Raw genomic sequence first — 26695 nt, 5'->3', positions numbered from 1 at the left:
TATAAAATGTTTATCACAGTGCTAAACACATACTACACACTTAATGTTTATTTCTACCATCAACATCATTATGGCCATTGCTGTTAAACATTTATCATTACATCATTTATCCTGCAAATGACTTTACCTGTAGGATATCTATTAGAATCAGAATTTCTATCTTTCTTACCTATTTTGTGAAACACCACTTGAGCTTGCTCCCCACTGAGAGCCACTGTGGCTACACTAGTATTGGGCACCTATAGTTCATCTTTACGTAGATAAAAAGCATTCCTTCAAAGATGAATGTACTTATGTCTTAGGTGACACTGGAATCTATTTAAAAGGATCCACAATTTTCATGTCCATGCTAGGACCCTACTTACCTACTTCCTTTTGCTTGCTGTTTTCTTAGGGATTTCCTTCTACAAAGATTGACCGCAAAATCTGTATTCCCAACCTCCCTCTTTCCTGCTAGTCTAAAAAAACTGTAAAAATAAAGATTTTTTTAAAAAAGTACCATCCCCCTGTGGTTTTAAGAGCCACTCCATTAATCTTTGTGGAAACACCTGGAGTAGATAGAGCTGATTTCCACGGGTTCTAAAAGTGGAACCCCATCTCTGTGTGATCATCCTGGCTAATAAGTCCTTGTCCTCCCAGTCTCTCAGTCTTGACAGTCTGTCACTACTCAGTCTCCAGTTTCCAGGTCTACTTCACTTTCAATTAACAGAAAACTCAGGACAACCTGAGCGTGTCCTTTGGTTAAATAAATCGTATTTGTAAAATCTCAGAGCACAAAGGTATTCTCCTTCATAGGGACTTGCTGCAAGACTGAATCTCAGACATTTGTTTTTTCCTGCAAATTGCATAGTTTGGAGGAAGTTCTGGTGTCAATGGTTTCAATTTCTCTAGCATTCCTAGGCACATGGGTCTTCCCGATCCTGTCCCTCTGGGTCTTCTTGCCCCTGTCCCTCTGGGTCTTCCCTCCCCTGTCCCTCTGGGTCTTCCCTCCCCTGTCCCTCTGGGTCTTCCCTCCCCTGTCCCTCTGGGTCTTCTCAAGGAAAACTCAGTCTCCCATTCCTGCCCTTTTAAGTATTTGCTTTTTAAATTTTAGTTATAAAAATGATAGATTAATAATGATTCTGAAAAAATAATATACTCTAAATAATGTAAGATTTCTTAATATTCTGTTCCTACTTATTCCTCTCTTCTAAAGAGCTGAATTAATCTAGAGTATGGCTCTACTGTTTTATTTAAGAATTCCCCTATGATAAACATTTAAAATGTATCCTATTTTAAGAAATCTAGTAGTACTAAGTGAAAGAAGCCATAAAGGCCCATGTAGTATGTGAGGCCTTTCACATGAAATGTCAAAATAAGGGAAGTCTGTAGACAGAAGATGAATGCTTTCCCAGACTTGAGAGGCTGGGAGTGGGGTTGGAATGATACTGAGGGGTTCAGAGCTTCCTTTGGGGGTTGACAAAAATATTCAAAAATTGTTGTAGTGATGGATGCACAATTGTGTCAATTTGCTAAAAGCCATTGAATTTTAAACCTTAGTCAGTGAATTGTAAGGAGTGTGAATTATATCTCAATAAAGCTATAGAAAAAGAGAAATATAGTAGTAATCTCATGAGATGTATTCATCAAAGCTAATTAAATTCTAGGCCATCTCCAAGGACTACCTAATAGTGCAAGTGGCTTTTCACCTCAACTTCTCTGTGCTCCATGTTCTAAGGTGAGCCCAGCCTCCTTAGCAGCAGATAAAATTTCCATAGACTTGAACCACAATCTTTGGATCCATGACCCTTTTCAAAAAAGTAAGAGAGATATACAGAAACTAAGTTCTGATTGGTTTTAATTTCCTATCCTAAAAGTAAGAATCATATATGAGAGAATCTAGATAAGTTGTTCTCAACCTGTGGGTCATGACTTCTCTTGAGGTCAAATGACCTTTCACAGGGGTCACCTAAGACCATTGGAAAACACAGATACTTATATTACAATTCATAACAGCAGCAAAATTACCTTTATGAAGTAGCAATGAAAAGAATTTTATGGTTGGGGGTCATCACAGCGTTAGAAAGGTTGAGAGGCACTGCTCTAGATGGAAGGCAGTGAGTCCAGTGTTCTCTACACACTGAAGCAGTAAGCAACAATTTTAAGATTGTTTATCCACATAGACCTTCTCCAGTTCCCTAATGGATGGGAAAAAATAGGCCCTTTGGTGATGGTGAGAGCTAGAAAGTTGTTCTATACATACTGGTCTCAAGAATTAGAGTTATGAATAAGTCTGAAATAATTTCTTTTTTGTATGTATTCATTGTGTCTCTGAAAGCTTTTCTACAGTAGAAGTAAGTTCCATATTTTATGTGGATAACTCTAAGATCCTCATATTAAATGCTATGGTTACATTTTAAAATATAATAGCAATAAATAATGAAATGTACACTGCCTAGTACATAGCATAGCACTGGTGGGTTCTCACAAGGACTCCTCTGAGGTAGATATCCTCTCCTTTTACCATTGAGGAACATATGGTTAAGTAACTAGCCAGGACTTGTTACCCAAAGCTAGTGCTCTTTCCGATACCAGGCTGTCTTCTCCTGTTCAGCTTTGAATATCACACTATGTATTCTAGAGAACCTTGAGATCAGGAGCCTTGGTCATCCTGTCTCATTCACCACTCCTAGCAGGGACTTTGCACACTTGGGTTCCTGGCATGTATCAGTAGAAACTCCATCTCTGACCCATATGTCCACCTGAAGCATCTGAGCCCTATGGACAGAGTTCACACAGGGGGCCATATGGATAATTCCAAGAAGGGATTTTCTTTTTTAAAAAGAGGATGTTAGAGAGAGTCTAAAGGGAAATGTTAGGAAATTAAAATCTGTGGAATCAGCATGAAGGCTGCTTACGGATTGCATTAGTCATGGAAGGTGAGTTCACTGCTGAAAAAGCAGGGACAGGGAGAGGATGCATTGGAAGGATAAAATGACAGGTATGAGAGTTCACAAAGTGCCTTCAGCTGCAGGAGCTCAAGCCCAGTCATCCCAGTGAGCATGAGCATGTGTGGATCAGATTAGAACAATGGGCTGATGCAGAAAGATGCACATTAAGATGCGATCAAATGTTCACAGAAATAAAACTGACCTCTGGGACATGCAGACTCTCTCTCCAGGGAAGAAATAAATCATCATCCATAGCATCTCTCCTCAATTGAAAGAAGATACCATGTATGGGAAGCACTCCTGTTTTGAAATTACAAGCTAAATCCAGATAAGAAAATGAACAAATAAGGGAAGCCTCTTGCTTTGAAGTAGAACTCCAAGGATGTTGAGTCCCAGAGTAGACATATAGCTATGGTGAGACTTGGAGCCATAGCCATGTGGCTGGTTTAACTGCCACTGCCCAAAGTGTAACAAACTGGGCCTAGAGACCCTTCCTCACAGAGAAATTACTTCTGTGTGAGAATTCTTTTCAGCTTTGTCTTGGAGGTATCTCTGGGTGCCTCACTACTACTCACCATTTCTTAATCTCATGAAAAACATCAACAACCCATGAGCACTACAACTTCAAAGAGCAAGAAGCTAATTAGTCCAACTTCTGTGGAAACATGGAGATGTGACTCTAGTCCTTTTCCTGGTCTTCCTTTTCTCTTTTTTAAAAGGGATAATAATTTGGTTTAATTGGCTAGTTGTGTCAAGATGAGTGCTTTTTTAAAAATATATAAAATTATCTTACTCCCTTGAAACTGTTCAGCAATCTTTCATTAAATATTGGTCTGCTTTTTACAAGGGTTAGAGTCTGCAATATGATTCCCATGCTTAATCCAAAGGATTATTGTGCCAGGCAGCAACATCTATTAGGTCCTTCTACTTTCTTTTCTAGAGATATCTATCCTGGAATCCAGCTCTGGAATTTCCTGACTTTCCAAAGTTTAGATAATAAATCTCCCATTGAAATAGCATAACTTAATGCCCTTTTGCATTATATACATACATATATATAATCTGTATAGTCCTGCTGTCCTGAGTAAGATCACAACAAGCTATGTCATCAAATTTACATACCAGAAGTTTTACATAGTTCAGTACTAAGAATTTTAAATAACCATAAGCACTATATAGTTAAAACAGAATTGGATAGAAACAACCTTTCTGAAGTTGGACATGATGATTATTTCAAAGTGTAAAGTTTATGAAGGGTCCAGTTGACCTTTCCTGGCAAGTTGTCCATTCCTCAACCCCTCAGGTCCATGGCCTAGATTCCATTCTACAGAATGACTGCATTTCTGATAACAGATGGAGCGGCTCCACCTTTCCTGGAGACAAGGGGTCGGTGGGTGGGAGCTGAGAAGACAAAGGACTATATCCAGCCACTGAGCCGCCGTCACCTAATCCAGTCTTCCTATTTGGATGACCAAGGGTTTTGTTTTGTTTTCTAAGGAATGAAATGATCCCCACGTTGCCTAGTGTGTGAACAATTTAAGCCTTATTAGTTAACGCTTTTTTTGTTAAAAACATATCTTTTCTCTTAGTCCAGAGGAAGAACTCTGAGGTAGGTGAGAGAGTTTCTTAAGAGAAAGCCAAATCAGCATTCATTCATTTAAGAACTACCAAGCACAGACCACAACACTAGACAAGTAAACAGTTCAAAAGCCGTGTCAGACAGACAGCACCAAACTGACAGACCACAGGCAGAACACAGCAAGACTGGATAAGTGGAAGAAGTCCCCTGAGGAGAGTCTTTCTTCAAGAAACAATGTTCAGATCTGACTTTGGGAAGAGGCAAGGAGCAAGGAAAGAGCACCCCAAGGTGTGGATTCCAGCTACAAAGAAAGAACCCTTGAATAAAGACGGTCTGGAGTGCAGCAGGCACAGAGAGGAAGGCAGAGATGCTGGTGGGACATAACAGAACTGTGAGTACTTGGCTAGACTCCACAGTTGCAGTCATACTGGGTCCTTTGCTTTGTCAGTAAAGTAAGTAGAAATTGTGTCAGAGGACACTTCTTTGTGGTCACTCTTTGGGAGTGTGCAGTGAGGAGATCCAGAGAAAAGAACATTACCTGGATGTGGTCCTGAGCTGAGATGGAGCCTGAGCTGTTCTGAAAGACCTGAACGAGAGCTCTGGATGGAGGAGGCCATAAGAGGGACATTGCTAATATCCTCCACCCCCTCATTTCTGTACTATCAAGTCACGTCCACACAGGAGTAAGCAGCACATGTTTGTTAACAGAGTAGAGAAAAGACCAATAAAGACTACATGAGATAATCTATGAAACTGAACTGAATGCTGACAGGTATAGTAGTATTTGGAGGAAGAGGAAGGAGAAGAGAGGAGATAGAAATGTGACTTTGAAAAGAGAAGGGTGGGTTTTATAGTTTGAAATGCTACATGGTATGTCATGGTCTTTTGTATTTTAATTAAATTTCTATTTTAATAATTTAAATTTATAATTAAAGTATAACTTACAGTTTAATTAAAACTAGAAAATAATAAAAGAATGGGAAGATAACTGAATAGGCTGACCCATTTTTAACAGCTTTATTGATCTATAACACATATCCCATTAACCCTTTAAAGGTATACAATTCAGTATGTTTTATTTTATTCACAGAATTATGCAGCCATTACCACTGTCTAATTTGAAGGCACTTTAGCACCCCCAAAAGAAACCCCATAGCATGTCTTTGTGTATGTGTATGGAAAGGGGTATTTGTGTGTGTGTGTGTGTGTGTGTGTGTGTGTGTGTGTGTGTGTGTGTGTGTGTGTAGGCTAGAAGTATGTATCAAATATCTTCCTTTCTTACATGCCACTTGATTTTTTGAGATGTGGTCTCTCATAGAGCCCAGAGCCCACTGATTCAGGCATATTGGCTGATCATCATGGCCTAGAGATCCCTCTGTCTCTACCTCCCCAGCACTGATGTTATAGCCATATGCCACTTTGCATTACATAGTGCTAAGGATCAAACTCAGGTCCTTATGATTGTGCACCAAGTACTTTGCTGACTAATCCATTCCCATAGCATCTCAACATGGCTTCTTAGAAGCAATTCAATCCTAATATTTATCTCTTGAAACCATAGAACAAAGAACTAGGGCAGAGTGAACAGCCAACAACCTAAGAACTTACTGTGATTATTTTTCAAAGGGTCAACAAGATGGCTCTGATGCAAAAGGCGCATGCTGCTAAACTTAATGACCTAAGTTCAATCTCTGGGACCCACACACATAGTGGAAGAACTTCTATAAGTTTTCCTCTTGACTTACATACCCATGTCTCCATACCATGGCCCATGGCCCCACCCCCACATATAAAAAAAAAAATAAATGAAAATGAAAAAACTGAACCCTCCACAAATGTTTTTGAGAACTATATGGTGTTCTAGCAATGTCTTTTCTATGTTAGCCCTGTGCACATCTGGAAAGTCTGATCCCAGATGTGTTTTTCATCCCATGGGGTGGGGCCACAGTTCTGGGGATCCTGCCGGTCCAGCTGTGCTCTCAGAGGCCTGTTTCTTTGACAGGACCTGCAGGAGGTGGCTAGTGGTGGTTGTGTAACCCTTGATTTATGACTGTTTCCAGCCAAAGACAAGTGCTACACACACACACACACACACACGCACACACACACATGCACATGCACACGCACACGCACACTCACACACACACTGCATCCATCCGTCCATCCTTTGGAGATGAACATAAAGGAGGAAACACTCACAAGGCATCACTGTTGGCTTCTCTTTTCTCTCAGATCAACTAGTCTGACTTCTCCCTGTTGCCTCCTTTGCCTGTGGTCTGTCAGCCAGAGGTGATGACAAGGAATATTTCAGACTCTTTCTCCATCTGCTCCAAACACCAGGAAGCTGCAGGCCTGCTTCCCTCCAGGCCAGCTTAGAAATCCTAGTGTCAGGATAGAGCAGACTTCCAAAAGCCAACCACAGAACATTTAATACCTGTGCAAACCCATGTAGAATTCATATGCCACAGGGTCATGGCTTTATGAGTGTTTCCACGACATGGTATTATTACACCCCAGATCTCTCACCTCATATGTCACTCAAGCATTCTCTGTCAGGAAACTAAGGAATAAACATCCAAAAAGAAGATTAATATTAGAAAGACTTAAAGAGTAAAGTTCACCCAACCATCTGGTTCAGCTCAGGAGGGACGTATATGAACCTTCTCCCTGTCCCTTCACCCCACCTTGTACTTCATCCTGTCTCACTCTACACAGGAATGCCTCTGCAGCAGCATGCCTGGCTGCCTATGTCAGAGGCTGCTTTCTTAAAGAATGAAGGTTCTTAGCAAACATTGTCCCTGGGATGGGACTCAGGAATTTGTGTCACTTGCTGTCTAAGTAGTTTTTGTTTTGTTTTATTTTTGTTTGTTTGTTTTTGTTTTTCAGTACAGACTACCCTATTTCCTCCCTGAGAAGCAAACCATCTCCCCCTATTTGAGTAAGGCTATTCATATAGAACTCAGTGCTTTGGGGGGACAGATAGGGCTAGAGAAGGATGATGGTCATGACCGGAAAGGAAAGATCTACTGAGCTGAATTTGACCTTCTTTATACTTGTCCATTTTTTTTTTCTTTCTTTCCCCTGGAGCCATAGGAATTAAGTCACCTCTCATTGTGCGGGAAAATCTCTAACACAGAAAGAACTTGTGTGTTCTACCTTGAGAAACACATGGACAAACAGACAGAATCAAAGCCACCTTCTGGAATGAGCCAAGTGTCTCCAGAAACAAACTCTTCCAGTTCTTGATGGCGCACACACTCTAGCACAGACTAGAGTCTGTGTCCTGCAGTGCTGCACAAAGGGAGAAAATGGGCAAATGGACTACCTTCTAACAGAGACTGTTGACTTTAAACCAAATGTATAGTTGTTCCTATGGAGCCAGGCTTCAGTGTGGCTCCATAAAGAACAGGAAAAGATAAGAGACTGAGAAGTGCGGTCTGAAAGCCCCTGGAGAGACTATCTCTAAATGCCTCCCATATATAGTCACCACGCCATACCCTCTCTTGTCAAGGGTGGTAGGCTTTGTGGTGAGTATTACACATCCAGTGCATTGCAGTTAAAGAAAAAAAAAGACTCTCTAAGAGGAGTATCACAGTGAGAGCTCAGTCCTGGGCCATAGTCCCAGCCATGCCACTTTCTCCCTGTAGAGAATGTGTTTTCTCTCTGAGCATCAATTTTATTCACTTACTAAATATGAAAAATGAAATTTTCATTAACCACCTGGCAGAGCTGTGAGAATTCAAGAAGATACGGTACATTCCATAATTTCTGAAGTGTTCTTATTCGAATACACTGTTACAAAGGCTGTCATTCAGGGTAGGGCTTTGTCCTGCCAGGTGCTACAGAAGGTCTGGAAGTGAGTTCTGTGGCTAAGAGCCCAGGCTCTGGACTCCAATTTAGGATGTAACCTTGGGGAAATGCTCCATTCTTTCCCTTTCTCTTCCCTCCCCTCTCTTCTTTTTCATCTTCCCATCATCAACAAAAACAAGACGATGATGATGATGGTGCTAGTGCTGGTAATAATATCGCTTTGGGTAAAGATGAAATGAAATCTGACATGTGAAGCTTTCACTGCGTCTGGTTCATGTTAAGTGCTCTGTAAGTATCAGCATCATGGTCATCCAGTGCAGAGGCCAAATGAAAAACTCTTCAGGTTTTGTCGGGTTGGACTTCAGCTTCTTTTTCCTCCTCTCCACAAAAATAACAAAAAATGACCATGTAAGCATATAAAGCGCGTGTGCAGGCCCTTGAGCCACTATTCCTTTCTAAGTAAAGAGGTGTGGGCATCACTCATAGCAGGACGGCCATTCAGAAGGGTAACTCAAGTTACAATTTGCCCAGAATTGCCCCAGTTTATTCCAGTGGTCATGAGCAAATACCCAGGTTGGATAATAAACTGTAGTCACTCCAGGTATTAGACTCTTCAGAACTTTCAATAAGGTTCAGAAACATTAAGATAGGTTACTGGGAAAACTTATGAATTTTTTTTCCCTCAGAAACATTTAAAACATGCCCATCTGGCTGAGATGATTTAGAACAACTGCAAATAAGCCTCATTTTTAAATGGCTAAAATGCTTTGTTTGGTTTAGTTTAACTAAACTGCCTTGCCCTGCCTCTGGGAGGTACGTAGGTAGTAAAATTAATGGAAACAACATTCTTAACTACTCAATTTGCCAAACAAAAATTGCTTTGTCCTGTGGGCTAGTGGATGTGGATGAGCAACCATTATGAGTATGAAGCCATAAAATTCTGCTTCAGATTGCAGGAAAGAAATATTGTGGGTTTGGACATTAACAAATTCTTGGACAACTATAAATTTGGAAGAAGAATATGGATTACTACATAAAGAAATTATAACAATAGTTACCAATGTGCCAGGTTGTATAAATATGTGAACACGTTTTACCCTCAAGAGATCCTGTAAATTTAGTACTACTATTAAAAGTGTTTACAGATGAAAAAAATGGAGTCACATAGATTTAAGAAACTTGCTCAGTTAATGGCAGAGTCAGAATGTCTGTCCCAGGCCTGTCTATGTGTTAGTATAAATGAAGTGAGTGGGAAAAGCAACAGCACCAGCAAGTTTGAGTCCCTGTTCACCAGCTACTATGAGAGCAGCCTGCCCTCATTCCTTCTGTTTCTCAGGGCAGCAGGGAATGGGAACCCCTGGGAATGTAGAGAAGCTGAGAAGAAAAACAAAACAAGATTTGGTTTGATAAGAAAGCTAAGGACAGGGCTGATGCACTGCACTGTTCCTCTGACTCCTAGCAAGGGTGAGCCTCCTATCACCTGTGCTGTCCCACAAACTTTGCTTGTGTGTGTGTGTGTGTGTGTGTGTGTGTGTGTGTGTGTGTGTGTGTGCACAAGCATGCTCACACATGCGCATGTAGCTTCTTTAAAAAAAAGAAAAAGTGGAAATCGGTTCATGGGACTTACCTCCAAGAAACCTCTGAGTCTGAGCACAGGCTGCACCTTCCAGGGAGGGTATGTAGCACTCTGCCTGTTGTATTACAAACTGTTCTCTGTTTGGTCCCTGTAGTTAGATTTTTCCTGCCTGGCCCACAGTCAGGACAAATCTCTCTCACCCGCCAGGCCCATAGACACTCAGAACCAACCAAGTAAACACACAGAAACTAACATGGCTTACAAACTGTATGGCCGTGGCAGGCTTCTTGTTTGTTATCTACTTCTTCTATCTTAAATTAACCCATTTCTGTTAGTCTATACTTTGCCACATGGCTTGTGGCTTACTGGTGTCTTTACATGTTGCTTCTCATGGCAGCGGCTGGCAGTGTCTCTCCGCCCCAGCCTTCTACCTCCCTGAATTCTCTTCTCTCTTGTCCTGCCTATACTATCCTTCCTGCCTGGCTATTGGCCAATCAGCATTTTATTTATTTTAACCAATCAGATCAACACATTTGACATACAGAACATCCCATAGCACTTCCCCTTTTCTTTTTTTCAAAAAGCAAGGTTTTAACTTTTATTAGCCCTGTGGGCTGAAGACAAATGCCCCAACTTTACAAAGGAACATTATGTGACTGTCCAGGCTGCCAGCTGTCTCTGTCTACTCTGCAAGACTCCCGAAAGTTGCTTACATCCTTCTTCAGGTTCTCAGGTAATATTATATCCTATTATATCCTTCTGAGGTCTTTGATGTGGTTGAAGACTAGATAGTTATAATTTCCTCAATTATGATAAAAGTTAAGTTAGATATAAAACCTTAGACTCAGAAATATAAGATAGATAGGATATCTTCTTTAATATTGTAACTGTAATTCTTGCTTGATAATTGTTTTGTTATCTGTAATTTTACTATGTAAAAGTTAAAACCTTCCTTTAAAAAAAAAAAAAGAAATGGGGAAATGCTATGGATATCTCTCTGTATAAATAAAATGTTGTTTGGCCAGTGGCCAGGCAGGAAATGTAGACGGGACAACAGAGAAGAGAATTCTGGGAAGTAAAGGCTGGGGTGGAGAGATACGGCCAGCCACTGACATGACTAGGAGGATGTAAGGTAATGGTAAGCCACGAGCCATGTGGCAATAGAAATGGGTTAATTTAAGATAGAAGTAGATAACAAGAAGCCTGCCACGGCCATACAATTTCTAAACAATGTAAGTCTTTATATGCTTACTTGGTTGGGTCTGAGCGTCTATGGGCCTGGCGGATAAGAGAGATTTGTCCTGACTGTGGGCCAGGCAGGAAAACTCTAGCTACAGGTCCCTATGGCATTTGCATTTGTATTCTTAGGAATCAAAGCAATTCTGCCTATTTCCTCAGTTCAAATCCCAATTTCTAGGGCAGAACTCATTCTTACTTTGTCCATTTTCTTCTTCTGCCCACTGCCACACTCCACCATGACTGTATCTCTGCAGCTGTCTTACCCTGAAGGCTTTTCCTGTATTGGGACTCTTCTCTGTCTGTCCCAACAACCTCAGCTCCTTTTTCTCTTTCCTTTTTCTATGCCCTTATTAATTCGACTATCCACTGATTAAACAAACAGTTACTGAGTACCCTTATGTGTATGACTCCACCTCAGGGACAGGTGAACTAGTGGTCAGTTTTATCCTTTAGTGACTTATTGACTGATGAGTTAATGTGTAGATAACACATTTTAAGAACCTAGCAAGTCCCAGATTAGTTCTGTCTGGGAGGAAGGTGCAGAGAGACTTAGGGAGTCCTGTGGAAGAGATGGTTTCTGAGCTACATTGTGAAGAATGAGCCGTTATTTGGGTTTGGACATGCAGTTAAATGAAGAAGGGTTTCCGGATAAAGGCAGAATTCTATTTCACATGGCAGAGAATACTTCATGTGGTTGGACTACTGAAGGGGTCCAGGGGGTGTAAGTTAGGAAATTAAGTTGGTGCCATACTAGAGGGCCATGCATGCTTCACTCAGGACTTCACTATATTTATAGTGCAAAGTTTAAAACACAGAGTGCAAAGCTGGGGTGATAGTCCATTTGAAGCCCTGCTCAGCTTCCTACTCTGACTCCTTCAAGCCCTGTCTGCCAGGACTGGCAGAGTCAACTCCCAAACAGTAGAGCAGATTCTGTATCTTCATAATGATGGTAACCAGCTTCTGCTTTCTCCTTCCCTTTGCTGAGAAGCCACAGTCTTCCCTAAAGTACAACCAGATGCCACTGTGACAAGCAAGCAGCTGGTGAAGGGGGAAACCACATAGTACTTGTCCCATACCCAAGATGCACCTGGTAGATGGTCTGTGTTCTGTCCATTTCAAGATAGCTAGTGACTCTTGAACAGCTTGAAATCAGAACCTAACCCTACTGCTCTTGATCCCCTTGGCTCTTTTTTTTTTTTTCCTCATCTGAGTACATAGTCTTAGTTCATCCCAGGAAAACATTGCCTCTTTTGGATACTGTGTACCCACTCACAAGTAGGTAGACATTTAGTTAGCCATTGCCTATCTCAAGTAGACATACAATAAATAATACCTGCGCTCTCACAGATTATTTGTGTGGTTTTGGTATGTTTCTGTTTTTTCACTCATGATCATGTTCATGTGAAACATCCTTATTTTTGGGCAGACTTGTGGGTTGCTCGTTCTCACTACTGTCTAGTATCCTACTGTGTAGATGTGCCACAGCTTACCCAACTTCATTGCTGAGGATATTTACATTTTCAGTATTTTAATTTATGCACATCATGGTACTACAAACATCTAGTAGATATCCATTGGTAGATATGCACATTTCTTTTTAAGATTTATTGCATTTTTCTTTTATTAATTAATTAAATAATCTTACATCCCAGCCACAACTTCCCCTCCCTCCTCTCCTCTCAGACTTAGCGGATTTTTTTTTCAAGACAGGGTTTCTCTGTGTAGTTTTGGTACCTGTCCTGAATCTCACTCTATACACCAAGCTGGCCTCAGACTCACAGAGATCCGCCTGCCTCTGTCTCCTGAGTGCAGGGATTAAAGGCGTGCACCGCTGCTGCCTGGTGACTTATAGTATTTTTAATTATGTGTATGGTGGGGATGTGCACATGAGTTTAGGTGCCCATGAAAGCTAGAGATGTCAGATCCTCCTGGACCTAGCATTACAGGCAGTTCTGAGCCATCGTATCTGGGTGCTTGGACCTGAACTTGATTCCTCTGGAACAGCAGTACACACCCTTAACCACTAAGCTATCTCTTCAGCTCCAACATGCCATTTCTATTGACTGTATTCCTAAGAATGAAGTAGCAGGGCCATAGACTATGTCTATGTTCAAATGCAGATACCCTCTGAATATTTGTAGAGATTCCTATTCTCACACAAAGTTCATAAAAGCTCTAATTTCTCCACTCCACACTTAGTTATTTCTTTTATCTTTAGCCATCTTATGGATGTGTAGTTGTATCAGTTCTTGTCTTGATCACTGTGAAGTTGAGCATCTTTCCTTATGTTCATTGGCCAGGACAGTGACTTTGATGAAGTGTCTGTTCAAGCTTTCTGACCCATCCCTGTGTCTGTGCTTGTCGCTGTCTCCTGAATATGAAGTTTTGAGAGATACATGTGCTGTGATTGTCTTCTTCCCTTCCTCACTTGCTGTTTTGCTCCTTCAGTAGTATCTTTTGGTGAAAACCCATTCTGTATTTTATCATTACCTAATTTTCAGTTTCCTTTTTTGAACTGCCTTCTTGGTCTTATTTAAGTATAAGTTGCATGTTCTACTGTTACAAAGATGTTCTTCTATGTTTCCTCCAAGCATCTTGTTATTTCACCTCTCATATTTATATCCGAAATGTACCTGGAATTGTTTATAAGGTGGGAGTCAATAGACGTTTTTCCACGTGGATTCAGTTGACACATTGTCTATTCAGTAAGATCATCCTCTCCCTCATGTACTGAATTGGTGCCAACTCATACATGTGAGGGTCAATTTCTGGACTCTTGGGTTTCATTTGTCAATTTGTCTGTTCTTACACCAAAACCTCAGTGTCTTAATTGCTACAGCTTTATTGTAAGCCTTCATATCCAGAGACCTACATCCCTTCCAGCCTGATTTTCCTTCTTTAAATTTAGTTATGTATTTGGCCTTTTGCATTTCCATGTAGATTTTAGAATTGACTTATTACTTTGTGTAAAATAATTTGCTAAAACTTTAACACAGATTGCATTGAAGCTGTAGTTTAAGATAAAAAGAATAAATATTTTACAGTGTTATTGACCACTCTATAAATATGCTAAATCCTTTTATTTGTTTAGACTTCTCAGTTTCCCTCTATAATATTTAATCATTTTCAGAGTAAAGGTCTTCTCTTTCTTTCATTAGATATAGTCATAGGTATTGAACATCTGTTGGCTATTAGGGTTTTGTTTTCTATGTAGTTGTTCCTAATGCATGATAATAAAATTGACTTGGTTTATATCAGTTTTATATCAAATGACATTGTTAAATTCATTTTTTGTATGTATGTTAAGGAGTCAACATAGGATCTGACATATGTTTGACAAGCATTCCACTACTGAACTATAAAACCAGCCCAAATTCACTGAATTCTAATCATATGTAAATGCTCAAGTTTTCTACAAGTGCAATGATATTGTTGGAAAATAATGACGATTTTATTTCTCATTTATTCTACATAATACTCATATGTGGCTTTTCTGCCATCTTTCCACACCAGCACCATGGTGCACATGAATGTCTTGACTGATGCTCTCAAGAGCATCAACAATGCTGAGAAGAGAGACAAACGTCAGGTCCTCATCAGGCCCTGCTCCAAAGTCATTGTTAGGTTCCTAACTGTGATGATGAGGCATGGTTACATTGGTGAGTTTGAAATCATTGACAACCACAGAGCTGGGAAAATTGTTGTGAACCTCACAGGCAAGTTGAGCAAGTGTAGAGTGATAAGCCCTCAATTTGATGTACAACTTAAAGACCTAGAAAATGGCAGAACAATCTGCTCCCATCCTGTTAGTTTGGCTTCATTGTACTGACAACCTCAGCTGGCATCATGTACTGTGAAGAAGCAAGACAAAAACACACAGGAGGGAAAATCCTGGGATTCTTTTTCAAGAGATGTAAAACACATTAATTTTAAAAAGCCTCCATGGACAAAAAAAAATACTCATATGTGAATGGGGCCATATTTTGTTTAATAAGAGTGTGCTGGGAGTCATGTGCCCTGCATCCAGCAGTCACTGTCAAGAATTTCTCCTAGAGCTAGCCTCTCTGTGTTGTCTCCTTGTGGCTGGGTGCCTCGTGGTCACTGTCACTCTTGCTTGACTGGAAGTGCACATGATAGAAAATAAAGTTGGATGACCAAAGGGCTCCTTCTTCAACTCAGTCTTTCTGTGAAAAGGAGGAGTCTCCTAGGGACAGTATTTCTCTGGACTACCTATGCCCTCTGCTCTCTTCACACCAACAAGAATATGCTTCCAAGGCAGTAACACTTCCGAGTTTCATTCTACTTCAAAGAAACCTAACTTGGTATACTGAATACTTCCTTATTTTGTTGATAGTGGAACTTTTTAATGCTGTTTTTCATTCTTGTTGTTGTTAGCAAATGGATGTGAAAAAGAAAGTGAATTATCTTTATTCTGTCATCTATGGTAAGATGTCTTTTTAACATTAGTAAAAACTAAAATTTATAACTTCATTACAGACTTTATACATGCCCATTGTAGGAACTCTAGAAGAAAAATGAAAGTACACAAAAGAGCAATAAATACCCAAATAGTACGGACCTAACGTGCTCGAGGCAAGAGCAGCAAAGACTTTGGGAGAACTGCAAGACAAGAGGTGTTAATGGATGAAAGAATTCCTTAGAGAACCAGACTGTGCCAAAATGTATAGTCCTCAAAGGGAAGTTTAGTTAGGCAAGTCGGCGAGACAAGCCGAGTGTGCAAACATCAGCAGCTCTCAAGAGGGCAGATCTGGGCAGGCAAATACGTACTGGGCTGTGCAGGGAAGTGGAGACTGCAGGGAAGGCAGCATTCAAAGAGCAACATGCTCAGGGGAGGTATAAAGAAGGTGGAATCGCAGTCATTAGAGGTGCTGGAAGCCTTATTATGTTACATTCAGCTCCCTGGAGCTAATGTTGAATCATTCCCCTCAAACACATTCATTTAAAGTGTTTGGCTAATGGCTCAAGAGATGGTTATGGCTTCACCCTAGGGAAGATTTTAGGGGCCTTAAGAGTGAAAGGGAGTCAAGCTAAGTCTAGACTAAAGCCCACCAAAGCATGCGCCATATACCGTTAGTAACATAGGAAGATATTTTAATGGCACATAGATTTATGTCACTTCAGTGGTTATATTTATTTTGCGTTAAAAAAAAATCATAGCTACTACAGTGAGACCAAGATTACCTAGATATCCTTATTTAAAGTCTAGGTAACTTAAAGGAAATGATTAAGCAAATAAATCACAAATATTGTGCAGATATTGTAAAAATTAATAATTTTAAAATTCTGATTATAGAGTAAAACACCCATGTAAGCCTTGAGAAACTAAGCTAGAAAGAAAATATAACCCTCCAAAGGCAGATCTGAGATGAAACAAAACATAAATCTCTTGATTCCCAGGCCTGTGAGCCTTCTGCAATGGACAGATTTCCCATTGACAGAATTCAAGTTACAAAGGTTTCCAAATTCTTAACTTACCTTTCTAGACTACTGTTGAACTTGATGAAATTCATATTATTATTTTAAAAAGAAACCTCTCTGCTTTCATGTCATCACTCACTTAAGCATTCCAAAGTACTGTTGGAGGTGACAGAAAGAAGAAGATGAAGGCCCTGACCACAATGAACAAAATTTTATGAAGAATTAGATATTTAAGTACAAATCATTATTCAATACACAAGTCAAATGAAGCAATGCAAGAAAAGTACTGTAAGATGAGAGAGAAGGAAGTATTTCAAGTATCAATTGAGAAAATTCATGGAGAAAATGCTACTTGAGTTAGTCTTAGATGAGTGGGTACATTTCAGTGAACAAAGGAGAAAATTCCAGTTTAAATAAACAGCAGTAATAAAGATTGAGAGATGCCTTGGCATAGGGAGTTCGGATAATGATGAAGAGTCTGACTTGACTGGAAGCCCACAGAAAAGAGCCAACGGGTAAGAAGCAAAGGCCTTAGGGGTTAGGATGAGTTTTAGTGGGTGCAACACATATCTGTCAAGATTACAAACAAGCTGGGCGGTGGTGGCACACGCCTTTAATCCCAGCACTCGGGAGGCAGAGGCAGGCAGATCTTTGTGAGTTCAAGGCCAGCCTGGTCTACAAAGTGAGATCCAGGAGAGGCGCAAAGCTACACAGAGAAAGCCTGTCTCAAAAAACAAAAAACAAAAAACAAAAAAACAACAAAAAAAGAAAGATTATAAAAACAAGACAGGACTGAGGAGCCAGTGTGCCTATAGTGATGAGTACATGTTTATATCCACATTTGATTAACATTAGAAGTATACTAAGAGCCTTGGCGAGTTTTTTGGAGCAGAAAGTACTCATGAATAGGACGACAGGGCTAGCTTCTGTGTTAAGAATAAGCATGGATAGAGGACTGACAACACACACAGCTTGTCTGCTGGGCTAGAGAAAAGAAGTCCTGATGGGATGAATAACAACCCCAACTGTTGCCCCAAGTGCTGTGGAGAGAAAAGAGAAAGACCAAATAAGTTACCAAAGATATCAAGAAAGTCCCCTCTTTCCTGTTGTGACAGTAGAGACACTTTAGCAGACTGGAGCCTTGGGTGAGTGGGGAGGCTAGGGGCTTCGTGTGATCTAAGAACCTAAGAGGTGAGAGGTATTATTGGGATGGCGGGGCTAGAAGTAATGGAGAGAAAGATAGTAGAAAGTTTAGCTGACACAGACCAAAGGTATTCACCTGGTCATTGCAATGGATCAAAGCATGGTCAAAAAGAGAGCAGGCTTAAGGAAGTGAGCCTATACTTCATTAATGATGTGCTGGAGGACCCCAATAAAAGCTACTTTGACTAAATTCAATTCCAAAGCAGAATAGAAACCATTTTCAGAATTTCTGATATTTTCCTACTCATTGCTGTTCTCATTTCTTAGTTAATTTGATATGCATAAGCAGAGACTTCTTTTCAGAATCTTACTGTCACACCTGATTCAGAACAGCTGTCATATGAATTTCCTGGGTAGCTGATTGTATATTCAGTATTTAGGGGTATATTTGAGATAGGACAAGACATCTCCCCATGAAGTTATACTAAGAACCTAGAAGAACATTCACACATTAGTATTAACTGTGGAGCTTCAGTAAGTGCTGGTTCTTTCACAGTGTTCTCTTTGCACTGTGTAGTCTTCCTACTTGTTAAGTAAGCTCTATTACCCTTCCAGGTTTACATACAGAATTTTGAGTGGCAACCACTGAAGTATTTATTCTCTCCCAGGACCCCCAATGGTCAACTACATACACATAAGAGCAATGGATAGAGAAATATCAGAGCACCCTCCCATCAGAGTTCTGAATTAGATGCTGCAGAGAAGAACGAACGTAAGGAATACTCAATCTGAGAAAAGGAAAGTTGGTAGTCTGTCATTGAAGAAATAACTTTACAAATCACTGAAAACAATGAAAATCTATACTAAGGAGAAATATAATCTAAGTGTTATCAGGAAAAGCTTTGAGAGAAATGATTTTTGAGAATGAATTTAGAAAGCATGGGTAGCATGTGACTGGGGCTGGAGTTGGGAGTGTCAATAAAGAGTAAGTAGGAAATTCTGAATGTGTTCAAGCAATATTAGTTACCTACTCCATCAAGAACTTCAGTTAACGTTGACTTCTAGAAGACAGCCTCAAAAAGTTGTGTTGAAAATACTGTGAAAAATCATCACAGGATAAATGTAAGATCAGTTTAAAGTTGGAAAACTAACTAAAAAGTTCTATGATTCTGATATGAAAACTCTGAAGATGAGTAAGAAGCTAGAGAAGAGAGAATGATGTGGGAGAATCTAAACTTAGGATGACTCAAAGCTGTAAAGCAGAATGAAGGTGATGGTAGGAAATAAGTGGATGGCTGCAGGAAACAGTGCTGGTGGAATACTACGTATCTTGGCATTAGGTGGCTGGGCAGTGCAAGGAAGAGGAAGTCAAATCTAACCCACAGTTCTAAGTCAGAATGATCTAGAAATGATAGGATAGAGAAAATGGGAGGAAGGGGCACATTTAGATTGACATCAAGTTTCCGGTGACAATATTTATTCCAAGAGACAAAAAGCCATTCAAATGGCAGTCACCGAGGGGAGGTAGAGGACAGTTCTGGAGCTCAGGTCTGGGAAACCTCATTTTAGTTGTTTCCATATTGAAGCCATCATTGAAATTGCAGGAGTAAGAATTAGAATAGTTTGGCATTAAGAAGACAGATGGGCAAATCATGGAGGGTGGGACTTACCTTTCAGAACACCTGGGAGAAAGATAACTAAGAAAGGTCTGCAGATATCCCCAGAAAGAGGAAACACAAGAATATGTGCAGGTATGCAGACATACATGTGTGCACATGCATATGGAGGTCAGAGGTCAACCTCAGCTATTGCTCTTCAGTAGCTGCTCATCTTATTTTTTGAACATGATATCACACTAGGACCCAAGGCTTGTCAGTTAGGCTAGGCTACCTGACCAGTGAACCTGGGGATCTGCCTTTCTCTTCTCTTCAGTGCCTTTTGTCCATAGTTTAATAAAAAGAAAAACATCAGAAATTCTATAAATAGTTTCTGTTCTGCTTTAGAGTTTAATTTAACCAAAGCAGTGTTTATTGGGTTTCTTTGGTAGGCAGAGCCATTAAACATACCTTCAGAGTCTTGACCTTCAGAGAGTTTTAGTTTAGTAGTTGATGGGCAACTCTAGTATACAATAAAATATATATAAGGATGTATGCATGTAGGGTGTCTTGGAGGTGCAAAGAAGAGAGATCACTCATTGTGTATATACCTCACCAAATCTAAGATGCAGGCAAGTAAAAGAGAGATCATGAGAACCATCCTTTTCCTGGGATGTTTAATAATGGGGAGAACAGTCATTGTAGAATTGATGAAGTGGTAATTGAGAAACTTGGATAGGCTGAAATAAGAGAAAAGGCCCACCAAGTAGAGATGCTTCTGGTTTGTACATACTACATATGCCCTTTGATCATTCACTTCATGGTTTCAGACACTCTCTCCAGGATCATAATTCACAAGGCCAGATACCTACCCAAAACTGCAGTCCTGTATCCAGCTTTATTTCATCAGTTCACACTTACCTAACACATGGTACCTAACACATGACAGACCTTGTTCTAAGTGTTTTAAAATGATGTGTCATTTAAAAGTCTGCAACTAAATATTATTATCATTATTTTATTTTAAAATAAAAGCTAAGTAATTTGCCCAATTGGCAAAACAGAACTTACTAGCTACCCATTTTTCTTGTAAATATCCTTCTTTATACAAAATTCAACATACCTCAAAACTGAATTCAGTGCCCCCCATAACAGCGCTTCTCCTCGGGTTTCATGGCATCAGTACCTTCATCACCATTCCCATCAGGCCTCTCTTACTCATTTACTATATGCAAGTTATCACTATGCTGATCCTTGTATTCATTTTCCTTTCACAATCTATGTCATTGATCAGTGTATGGAAAATGTGTCTAGTGATTGAAACTTACCAGAGTTTTCTTAATGGTAAAGATCTCAAGGCCACCCAACTGTGGTTTGAAGTCAGTGACTTTAGTTAGTGTGAAACCAAAAATAAGTACTTTCTTTCCTTCTATGCTTGAGCAAACCAGATACTGTTATTTAGGAAGAATTTAGAGCTGTATGGATGAAATGATAATAGTATCTGGGACGATTTACTTGGAAATGATCTAGTGAGCATGGATATGAGTTATAATGAAGGAGGGTAATTTTATTTGCGATTCACCAGACATCCACCATACTTCTGTACTTGCTCAGAATTTTTCCCAAGTTCAAAACCAGAAGACTCCATGTAAATAATGTTATTAAAATATTGTATAGTCGGTCTGGAGAGATGGCTCAGAGGTTAAGAGCACTGATTGCTCTTCCAGAGGTCCTGAGTTCAATTCCCAGCAACCACATGGTGGATCACAACCATCTGTAATAAGATCTACCACCATAGAAAAAAAAGAAAAGAAAAAAAATATTGTATAGTCATTCTTCAGAAGACACTTATGAAGAATTTTAATCAAATAGTATGCTATAAAAATCAGAAGTCAAGATTTTTGACAAAATCAAAATATAATGGTAGAGCAAAGACCATCACATTAATGCTGGACAAGGCAATGGAATAGAAGGGAAAGAGCCTTAAGAGCAAGCACAAGAATCAGAGATCTATTCATTCATACACTCAGGAGTCCCATTAAAATACTAAGCTGAAAGCTATAATATAGATGCAAAGGACCTTCTGCAGACCTATATAGGCCCTGTGCTTGCTGCTTCAGTATCTGTGAGTTCATATGAGCCTTGCTTAGTTGATTCAAAAAGTCTTGTTCCCTAGGGTCCTCTATCCTCTCTGGATCTTACACTCTTTCTGCCTCCTATTCTAAGGGGTTCCCTGAGCTCTGGGGGGAGGGATTTGATGGAGACATACCATTTAGAGCTATATTTTTCAAGAGCGCTCTCTCTCTCTCTCTCTCTCTTTCTCTCTCTCTCTCTCTCCCTCCCTCATAATGTCTGGGTGTGGGTCTCTGCATCTGTTCCCAGAAGAAAGCAAGAAATAATAATTGAATAAGGCACTGATCTATGACTGTAGCGAAATATCATTAAGAGTCTTTTTTATTTTAAGAACAGTAGTGTTTGGTTTTACCTTATGTCTCTGGGCTGTCTAGTCTTTGTTCTTGGTCATCCAAGCAGTGCTAGGTATGGGTTCCATCTCATGGAGTAGGCCTTAAGTCAAGTCAGACATTGGTTGGCTCCTCCACAACTTTTTTGCCAGCACTGCCCCAGCATATCATGCAGGGGGAACAGATTGTAGGTCAGAGATCTTGTGGCTGGGTTTGGTGTTTATGTTTCTCCCTTAGCAGCTTGCAGAGTATCTTCCTGTACTAAATACACTAGAATGTAAGGGTGAAGGCTCCATGGAGGTACAAGCTGTACTTCTCCATGTTCAATGAGTTGTGTGTGTGGTCCTTGGCAATGGGCCCCACTATCAGTTTGTGGAGAGCAGCCCATTGTCTTAGCAGCAGCCTGGGTTGTTTGAGGAGTTCCGTGGGACCCCCTTGGTCAACAACTCAATTGAATACAACCCAATCCTACTATTTGGTGACAAAAGATGGCTAGTTGGGACTCTGTATCCCACCTTATTAGAAGACCTCATTAGGATAACTTTCATATATTTTAGGAAGTTTCCACTACACTAGGTTTCCATATCATCCCTCAAATGCCCCTCAATTCCAGCTGTCTCTCTCTGCATGCCCTCCCTCAACCCTATTTCTTCTCCCCTTCCGCACCTGATCCTCCTGTCCCAGTCCCCACCCACCCCCAGTACACCCATAAAATCTATTTTCTCCCTCCCAGGGATATCCATGTGTCCCCCAGTCCCTTCCTCTATACTTGGCCTCTCTGTGTCTGTGGATTGTAGGTTTGTTATCATTTATTTAATGGCTAATACCCACATATAAGTAAATAATACTATATTTATTTTTCTGGTTCTGGAGTACCTCACTTGTGTTGACTGAAAAATAAACATTTTAAGCAAGCCCTTTAAACTGTGTTTCTATTCAGCTAGTATGAAATACAGTCCTCTATCAGTTGGGGTTTGTTGGTCGTATGACACAGATATTATCTAACTAGGTTAAATGAGAAAGAATTGGGTTAACTAAAAAGACTTGGCTAACACAAACTATTTTTAAAATCCCAGCCACTCCAAAATGATAAGAAATTTGATATCTGTGAGGACCCAAGGAACAGTCATTGATGAAAAGTTTCATTAGAGGCCACAACTGGGGTGGATTTACCCAGCCTATGTCACTAGGTTCAAATCTCAGATTCCAGAGAGAATCTGTTTGATTAGTTAACTTAAATCATATTCTTGCCCTTTGGGAGGAGGACAGTATATCTTTGTTGACACTCTCCATAGAACAGCACTGAGGAAGAGGAACTTTTCCAAAAGGAAATGGGATGCTGGTGCCAGAAGAAATGGAAGTTGATGTTAGGCAAAACCAGCAGATGATCACTATTGAGAAGTCCCCATCTTCTCTCCTATAGAGAAACTTGGCCCTCGCTGATCTCCTTTTTCTGCCCTACAGTGAGCTCTTCCTAAAGCAGATATCCTGATTCAAACATAGTATAACCACTTCCATTTGCAAATAAAAACCAAACTTCACCTGCAGTGTGATAATCCCTGCACACTTCTTCAACATTCCCTTTTGCTCCTCCCCCTTTTCCACCATCTCAATCATTTCCCTTTATGCTATAGTCATGAAATGATAGTCATCCCAGTATCCATGTGGTCCAGGATTCTATACAGATACGAAATCCATTGATGGTTCAAATCTCTTCTGTGCAGTAGCACAGTGATTACCTATAACATGTACACACCCTCCTGCATACTTCAAATAATCTCTAGCTATTTATAATACCTAATCTACTGTAGACTGTGTGAACAGTCATGATGCTGCATTTTAGTGAATAGTGAGGAGAAAAGTATTTATAGTGCAGATAACTTTTTCTCAAATATTTTCAATCTGTAGTTCATTGAAGTCACAGATGTGAAACTTTTGGATACAGAGGCCCCACTGTATTTATGGTTCTTCAAATATGCTGTAGTGTTTCATGTATTTTCATTCATGTGGTTTTGTCCTTTAGTAGTTCATTCCTGAGGGCTCACCAGAAGCTAAGTACTGGAGGTGTAACTGGAGTCAAATGGACTAGTTTAGTGTAGTCATCGAGCTTACCTTTACTGGGGAGAGGACAAGAAAGATGTTAAAAAATAATCACAGGGAGAAAGTTACTTTATGTACTTTGAAAAGTGTAAATTCGATGATAAGAAAGCATTAATAAGATTGGGGCCATTTAGGTCTTCACTCTGAAAATGATATTTGAGCTGAAGAAATGGACTGAGCTAGGGAGAGCAAAGGTGACTGTGGTAGAAGAACCACAGACTGGAAAGTGATGTTCTTAAAGATCAAAAAGGCCAGCCTAACTAAGTAGAGCGGGGCAGAAGAACAGCATGTGAAGAGTCTGCCTGACAGGAATACATAAAGTGCAGTCAAAATGTTTTCTATGGAAGAAAACCATTTAATGTGGACAAGTTGAGTTTTAAGCGCAGAAAGAAATGCAGGTACAGCTCTGGTTGCTCCCACCTCCTGCCCTCTCCTGTATCCCTCCCACCCCTGCGAGCTCCCTTCTCTTACCTGCAGCTTCCTTCCTCACATCCTTATCTTTTCGTCTTGTTCTGTGACCTATTGGATTTAAGCAGACCACCTTCATAATCCTGGATGGGCTCACCTGCGGCACACACTGCAGACAATGACTGGTTCTCCTCCAGAATCCATCAGCAGCTGATTGTTCACCGGGGAAGGATAGAGCCAAAGTTGACGAGAGCCAGGCCCAGTCCTATGCAAGCTCTGCCAGGCATAATGCACCCAGTGGCATAACAGTGGCACAGCTGATATGGGGATAAACAACCAGTCTCTGGCTGTATCTGAGGCCTGCTCCACAGGAGGAAAGTCATGCCTGCTGCTGAAACCCAATCAAAACCCATGGCTGAGGGCTTAGGCCCTAGGGAGCAACTTAGTGTTGATGTGAAACAGGTTTTTAAAATGGAATTTTGTAGCAATAAGGGAATAGACTTAATGAACATGCCAAGATATGGTAAAATAGAGTAACTAGAGGAATCGAGCATAAGACAAATTAAGGGAGATCCTTAACAAGTGTGATGCTTCATTCTCAGTGTTAGAAGTGTGGTGATATTAACAGTGTTCACTGTCATAGTGTCAGGAAGCATTTTACTAAATAGATTAAAAGCATCTAACTTAATCTATATTCTCCTCATTTAGCAGGTGAAAAACTGAGGCATTGGGTTTTAAACAACTTTCCCAGGATCTCAAAGCTAGGAAGCAGCAGGAAGATAGAATTTAATTCCAAGTGCCTTGATTCCAGACATTCTACTCTTACCCAGTATATTATAGTGATATATATATTTAGAGGTTGCTAGAATGGAAGTTTAAGATAACAGATGGCCTGAAATTATGTAGAAAAATAGTATTTGAGAGCACCAGTTGAGATTATTCACAATTCTGAATCTGGATTGTTACCTGTCACAATGAAAGAAATATGAGTATCTGTGTGGACAGATGCGTTATTTTTCTTGAGCCTTTCAATATGGCTTTCATACATGTGTTGATGTATTTAGATATATAATTAAGGAGGGAAAAATGAACCTAAAGTGTCAAATACTCAGCAAACTCAAACAGGATCCCTACCATGGTACGCCCAGCAGTACCCAAAGGCACTGTCTCACTTCCCACCACATGAAGGTTGAAAAAGCACACACCTATATCTGATTCTCTGAAACTGACAAGGATAAAAGGAACCTGTCAACGTACTATTAACAATATGCTTTTTCTGTCTAATACCATTCATTACATTAGCAAAAAACAACTTGTATAAGGACTGTCAGAACTCAGTAATACATCTTTTCTCTCTGAAGAGTAGTGTTTGTCTTCCTATTAAATATGTAACTGTCATCATATTAAGTATTTGTGTGCATTTTGGCCCCACAAAGTCATCAATCAGCTTTGGAAGCAGAAACTGTGGGTGAGTTATTCATGTCTATATTTCTAAGACCTGGAGTAATACCTAGATGCCCTAAAGTAGGTAAGTCTCCAAGATGAATGATTGGAGAAGAGAAAGACATTTTACTTTCCTTTTTGGAAATTGTATAGTTTAAATGGTTATGAATTTAAATGAATGGTTGGACATATACCAATCAATTTAAATACTGTCACATTGATTATTTTTCAATAATTTGTAGAAACAAATTCAATTTTCAGTGAATGTAATGCTTTCATGTGGTTCAGAATTTCACTTAAACAGTATGTATCAGAGAAGCATAGTTCAGTTTTCATTTAATTAACTAATTTATTTTTACTTTATTTTTATTATATTGGTTATTTATAGCTCAGCTTAATTTTTACAATTAAACCCTGCCATACTATAAGGATATCTTAATGTTAAAGCTTTCTTAATTATAATTGGAATAGCAATAATAGCAATAAGCTATTTTCTAACTACTAGTATTCTAACAGTTACTTCACACTAACTTGTTCAATTTTTTAGTCATATGAAGAGAATTAATGAATAACTTTTAATGAGCCATCTGAGTCCTAAATAATGATTAAATTCAGACCAAAACCAAAACAGCTATTTCTTTTCCTCATATTTTACTTGATTCTTTTTAATTTGATACAGTTTATATAATAGTATTATAGTCTTAAGTTCACACAACCTTAAATTAAATTATCCCAATATTTCCTTTTTACATCTAGAATCCAATTATATCATGGTGGATACATTTGAGATGGCTATGCAATTCCAGCTTGCTGTTTCCTAACTGGATTATAAGCCTTAATGTGTTATGGATTAGTTGCTGTTGTTTACTTAATTTTCTTACTGTTTGACTTTCCTGCTACCTTACAAACTATATTTCCAGAGAGCAAGCATTATCTATTTAAATTATTTATGTTCTTTTGAAGGAGTTTGT

At 39.7% G+C, this 26695-nt stretch overlaps 1 protein-coding gene and 1 pseudogene across 3 annotated transcripts in view; both read left to right on the top strand.

Annotated features, from left to right (window-relative positions):
- Hpse2 (heparanase 2 (inactive)) overlaps positions 1-26695 on the top strand; it is a 610759-nt gene that overhangs the window by 514514 nt on the left and 69550 nt on the right. The window lies entirely within an intron of this gene.
- LOC118587982 lies at positions 14652-15061 on the top strand (annotated as a pseudogene).

Source organism: Onychomys torridus, chromosome 1, assembly GCF_903995425.1.
Source record: "Onychomys torridus chromosome 1, mOncTor1.1, whole genome shotgun sequence".
NCBI classification, from domain to species: Eukaryota; Metazoa; Chordata; class Mammalia; order Rodentia; family Cricetidae; genus Onychomys; species Onychomys torridus.
The sequence above is the reverse complement of the archived record's forward strand: the minus strand, read 5'-3'. Positions and strand labels throughout refer to the sequence as shown.